Consider the following 6,897-nt stretch of genomic DNA (forward strand, 5'->3'; position numbering starts at 1 on the left):
TGGCAGACGGACCGTGGGAAATAAGGTCATTATCTCTAATCCAAGAGTAAGATCGTCAGGGTTTTTAATATTCTTCAAAGCAGTTTCAACCTGAGTTATTCAATGAACTAGGACAAGGTCGACATGTAACTGATCATCTTCTTGATTTTCAACGAGGTCAAACACATCTTGAGGTTCTATAGCTTTATCTTTTTCCTTTTAAATTTTTAGGGATTCAATTTGTGTTTGGACAGAAGCAATAATCTGTGCTTGAAAAGATTCTAAAATCTGACGGAGTGCAGCTTCATCCATGGTACTCGTTTCTTCTCGTGGCAAAGACTGACTACTTGGCAATGGTACTCTGGAAAGACGACTATTATCATGGATCCAAAGTGATACAGATGGAGGTTTAGAACGTTTATGACCAATTATCACCTGATTGGAAGTAAACCACAGTTAACCATTGACTCTAAAGGTTTGACTCTTAACCACATGATTAAAGTTTCGATATAGAATAGTCCAAGTCCAGTGGAAAATATCGAATCCAAATGCACTATAAGTCTATAATGACCAAGAAAGTGAGAAAGGTTAGACGCGGGTCTACCCCTGATTGGGATTGAACCTTTGATCAGACAAATTAATTTGATCCTAAGATCGAATATTTCTATACAAAGTGGTCTGGATATTTAAAAGTGAAACCAATTAGTCCAACTGATTTGGTATTGATCAGTTTGATCCATTTCTCAATTGGGCCAACTGGTTTAAGTGGTTTAAATTAATCGATATATTTCACCGATTGGGTCGGACTGATATTGCAGGTTCTGTTTGATTATTGTGGATCGGTCCGCCCACTTACCTATTGGTTGGATTGAATAAAGCAACCCGGGAACACCCATAGTCAGTTCGGGTCGTGACCTATAGGAAGGCTTCTAGACTCTAGGTTTGTCACGTGCAATGCAATTTATCTGGCCACCCTTGCCCAAATACACCTATATACCTCTCGATACATGGTGACTTGGTTAGATATACCGTATAAGTGATAATCCAAAATCTCAACTCACTTCTCTGAAGTCAAAAACAACCAGTTTGATCTCCAGTTGAGAGGAGGCGCACGATGCTGAGCAAGGGCCCACTTAAATACTTCTCGTCTAGAATAAACATAGTCTATCCCCCTCGTACAGTAGGGTACAGCGGGGCAAGATCTCGCTTGGCACCGATTTTGACCAAGAAGTGCAGTTGATATACTTAGATTATCTTTTACATACCTATGGGTACGAGTCAAGAGTTGTAGCTTTCATAAATGGTTTGGCATCCCACGAGGGGACCGACCACGTACTAGTACTACGTTGGCAATCAGGACATGTAACTATGTGGCTCACAATAGGTCAAAGGCTCAGGTCACTCCAGCCTAGGTGCATCAATATACCTCCCAGAATTATCTGATCAGACGGTATTGATGCCCCAGTTTGATATACCCTAAGGTACGTGACTAGAGTTGTGGTTTTCATGAATGACGTCGCATCTTCGAAGAGACCGGGCCACGCACTAGTGCCATATTGGCTATATAGGACGTGTAAGTGTGCAATGCAATAATATAAACGTGTTATTGGTGTGTGCACAGTTGGGTGGGTATGCCCGTGGCTTTTCCAAACAAATGGGCCCATAGGCTTAATCAAACCATCACAACATGAATATCATATGAATATTACCCACATAATTCATCACATCAAGATTAAGATCAAAGTATGCACATCAAAATATATCTATCAAGATCATGGCAAATCAATTAATGAGCATGACATATAATAATTGATCAAACAAACATTGCAATAGGCATAATTTTTAAAACTTTTAAGGTCCAATCAATGATCATTTTTGGGTGATCCAAAATAAATTGAGATTCCAATAGATGTTACATTGATGATAGAATGACAATTGTTGAGATGAGCTCACTCTTAAGAACATTAATTGTGCTAACATTAGATAAATTCAGATTTTCTGTGAATTAGGAAAATACAATCCGAACTTGCATCGATGTTATCTAAGGCTCTCGATAATGAAATTGAGTGGATTCAAGTCGTAAATTAATCTAATCGATGGGATCTACGTTTTATTAATAGGTGCCCAGACCTAATTCTAAGTAGAATGTTCTGTAAAAACGTTTTAACATTAATGCCTCAACCTTCATTCAGCAACAATTCTAGATTTACAGATTGAACTTGTATTGATGATATCTAAGGCTTTCGATAATGAAAATTGAGTGAACTCAGGTTCTAAATTAATCTAATCTATGAGATCTACATTTTATTAATAGGTGTCCAGACTTAATTCTCACTAGAATATTCTATAAAAACGTTTTAACATTGCTGTCCCAACCTTCATTCAGCAACAATTCCAGATTTACAGATTGAACTTGCATCGATGATATCTAAGGCTTTCGATAACGAAATTGAGTAAACTCGGGTTCTAAATTAATTTACTCGAGGAGATCTAAGTTTTATTAATAGGTTCCCAGACTTAATTCTCACTAGAATATTCTGTAAAAACATTTTAATATTTCACTCTAACCTTCATCATTCCATCATTTTCATAGGTCAATTTGAATCTTTCATTATTTAGGGGTCATCAAAAGTGACCCCTTAATTGGGAAAAAAATGCAATACCCAAAATCATCCACAATCAAGCCACAAAAATAAATAAATAAATAAAATAAATCAAACTAAATAATAAAAAAAATTAGGTCATCCTGGCAATGCTCCCATACTTGAAGTTTTTCAAGTCTAATCCTCAATAGTCCCCAGTGGAGTCGCCACTGAAAGCGTCCTCGATCCGCGGGGTACGCGGATCCGCTTTTGATCCTTGGGGTTTGGGAATCGCCACCTAGTTATTACGGTCTAGGAACCGATCAATGACTCTAAATAGATAAAGAACTAATCTAGAACAGAAAAAACTGAATTCGGGGATCATGTTACAGGGTTGGAAGGTGTTAGACACCAACCCCGCTTGGCCAAAGTCGGTCTCTACTAATTTTTCAAATAAGTTACATTGCTAAAAAAAACCTAGATAATAAAAGAAAGAAGAAATTGTACCTTTTCGATAGCAAAGACCTTATTCCCTCAGATCCAATAAAAATTGCTCCTTGTATCTTATTCCTTGCTTCGTTCTGTCTCCGGATTTGGATTTCTGATCTCCGAGGTAAGGTATCTCCTTTTTTGATCTGGATTATTCAAGTTTGTTATGGATTTTTGGGTGTTTTCGAATGGCTTTTAGGTGTTTTTTAAGCTAAAATCGAAGGAGGGATGTTAGGTAAGGAATTGGGACTCCAAAACTAGGGTTTATGGGAGGCTAGGGGGACTTTTAGACCTACTTCTCTTAGGGTTTATGATTTGATACGAAAATAGGGTGTGAGCACCCCTATTTATAGATTTTTTTAAGGGTTGATTTAGATAGAGTTAGTGTTTAATTAGAGTTCTTTTAGTTAGAGTTGTATTTTAGTTAGAATTGTTTTAGGTAAAATTGTATTTTAATTAGAATTGTTTTAGGTAGAGTTGTATTTTAGTTAGAACTTTATTAAATAGAGTTATTATTTAATTAGAACTCTATTAGGATTTTGGACTTTTGGTCTTATTTGATTGACTTTTAATATTTTGACTTTAGTCTTAATTGATTGACTTTTAATATCTTGACTTTAGTCTTGCTTAATTGACTTTAATTTTGACTTTAGTCTTACTTGATTTACTTGACTTTAGTCTTGCTTGATTGACTTTAAATTTTTGGAGAACCTCCCTCTATTATATCTTTAATTCTTTGGACCCCCAAATAGAGGGGTCCTTAAAGAAATATCTCATGAACCCTCAACAATTTTGCCTGAGAGTCCGATTGATCGATTTTTTTAGTTCAAATTTTTAAATTAATTTCATTAATGTTTCACTTTAATTATTTAATATTTTATTTATTAATTTCGAAAATTTTAATTATGAAAATTGTGAAATTATCGTTTTACCCCCAGAGAGAAGTTTTCACGTTTTAAGTCAGTTTTTAATGTTTTAGGATGTTTTAGAATCTATTTTTCGTAAGAAATTCAATGTGAATGTCAGTTTGTATCATTTATGAAATTTTTTGTGTGAAATGGTTGTGAACTTTATGAGGGGCATTTTCGTAATTTTATCAAATTATATGAAAATTGGGAAAATGATTTATTTGGTTTCGATTTGTTATTTTATGTGTTCGAAAGAGTTTTCTTAAGCGTATAGAAGGCTCTAGGGTTGTTTTGATGTTAGGGGTATTTTGTAATTTGGTCAATTTTTAGTGATTTTTATCATGAAACTTTTCTTTTGTTTGCAAGATGATGATTTCTATGTTTCTGGGATCGTATTTTCCTAGCGTAGTGTGATTTCTAATATTTTGTAGTTCGAGATACCTCATCCGGATTTCTGAAACATTTCTGGTAACAAAATAAAGAAATGGAAATAACATCCAACATTGGGAATCGTTGCGATCGGGTTGACGAGTTGATTAATCAGGCGGATGCAAAAATGGGGTGTCCACAGGAATGAACACATCAAACCCGATCACCAACCAACGATGTGTGTACTTTGGTATGCAACGAGGTTTGAAGATTGGGTAGTCGTGAAGCCACCTATTAAATTCATGCATATGCACGGCTAGATGAACTAGGACACAAATTTTTGATGTTATATCGACCCCCAAGCAATGTTGTAATTGTGCAAGTTGTAGTCGGGCCTCGAAGCCCAAGTTGTAAGCCCCAAAGAGGCACGCGTAGATTGTAGGATATTTATTTTCGTTTTGCTTCCATCTCCCCTTAGGTAAAAGGGGAGGAGTGCATCACATTCATGTTCAAAGAAAAAAAACAGTGAAGAAAGGACTCAGAACAATGGGAGACATCCAAAACAGTGGCAAGGAAACCAGTTTCTATGATTTGCAGAAACTGGGTTTCTTTATGGTCCGTGCCCATAACACGGTTAAGCACAAATGTGTCTCATCCGTTCTAGAAACACGGTTGAAACATTGAGTACTTCATCCGTTCCAGAAGCACGGATGAGACAACGGATATCTTAACCGTGCTCCAAACACGGTCCAAGCGACAAATTACCGCATCCGTGTCTTGAATACGGTTGAAATAATAGATGTCTCATCCGTGCCATTAACACGGACCAGAGTGAACTCGACCCTACAAGATGAACTCGACAGCCCATTTTTGAAGGGTCCCACTTACAATCGATCAAACGGTGATGGTACCCCTAAGAAAATCCTAAGTTTTAGGGCAAATTAAGTAAGGTGGATTTTGTTAATCAATGTTTTGAAAAAAAAAAACAAAAAAACAAAACAAAACAAAACAAAAAAAAAACATATAAGACAAAACAAAAGAGAAAGAGGAAAAAAAAAGGGAAGGGTAGAATTTGTAGATTTTTCGACTCGAAATGATTTTGTGAACTGGGTCCCCACTCAGATCCATTTTCAACTGGGCTACGACCCAGATCCATTTCCAACTGGGTTACAACCTAGATCCATACCAACTGGGTCCACGACCCAGATCCGTTCAGCTGGGTCCACAACCCAGATCCATTTCCAACTGGGTTATGACCCAGATCCATACCAACTGGGTCCACGACCCAGATCTATTTCCAACTAGGTTACGACCCAGATCCATACCAACTGGGTCCACGACCTAGATCCGTTTAGTTGGGTCCACGACCCAGATCCATTTCCAACTGGGTTACGACCCAGATTCATACCAACAGATCCAAGACCCAGATCCGATTCAACGTCCACGACCTAGATCTATTTCATCTGGGTCTAAGACCCAGATCTACTACAAACGGGATCCATATCAAATTTTCGACCAAGTTCATGATCCAACAAAGAAAACAACCGATCAATCGACTCAAATGAATTCAATCCTTTTCAAAAAAAAAAGGGAAGGGGTTTTCAAAAGGCACCAGTTACAGTTCTTGATCAAATTCGGTGCCTAGAGAGATCTTACCCTGTTGATACGAGGGGGATAGACTACGTTTGTTCAAGGAACAAGGTGATTTAAGAGTGCCATTGTGCGCCGCCTCTTCCTTGGAGATCTGCCTGGCCGGCGGTGATTTCAGAGAACTGAATTGGAGTCTACCAAAAACACGGGATATTCCAACTCGATTTATCTGATGAAATTACCTTTTCAAATATTTTTTGACTCCGTGTCGATGCCAGCTCCACGCTGATGAAATTACTTTTTCAAAATATTTTTCGACTCCGTGTAGATGCCAGTTCCGTGTTGATGAAATTACTGTTTCAAAATGTTTCCCGACTCCGTGTCGATGTCAGCTTCATGCTGATGAAATTACTTTTTCAAAATATTTTCCCAACTCCGTGTCGATGCCAGCTCCGTGCTGATGAAATTACTTTTTCAAAATATTTTTTGACTCCATGTCGATGCCAGCTCCGTGCTGATGAAATTACTTTTTCAAAATATTTTCTCGACTCCGTGTCGATACCAACTCCATGCTGATGAAATTACTTTTTCAAAATGTTTTTCGACTCTGTGTCGATGCCAGCTCCGTGCTGATGGAATTACTTTTTCAAAATGCTTTCCCGACTCCGTATCGATGCCAGTTCCGTGCTGATGGAATTACTTTTTCAAAATGCTTTCCCGGCTCCGTATCGATGCCAGTTCCGTGCTGATGAAATTACTTTTTCAAAATATTTTCCCGACTCCGTGTCGATGCCAGCTCTGATGAAATTACTTTTTCAAAATGTTTTCCCGACTCCGTGTCAATGCCAACTCCGTGCTGATGAAATTACCTTTCCTAAGATATCTTACCAACTCCGTGTCGATGCCAGCTCCGTGCTGATGTAATTCTTTTGTAAAACATTTTACCAACTCCGTGTTGATGCCGGCGCCACGCCGAGCAA

Source organism: Akebia trifoliata, chromosome 3 (genome assembly GCF_017979445.1).
Source record: "Akebia trifoliata isolate Shusen 1 chromosome 3, ASM1797944v1, whole genome shotgun sequence".
Classification (NCBI taxonomy): Eukaryota; Viridiplantae; Streptophyta; class Magnoliopsida; order Ranunculales; family Lardizabalaceae; genus Akebia; species Akebia trifoliata.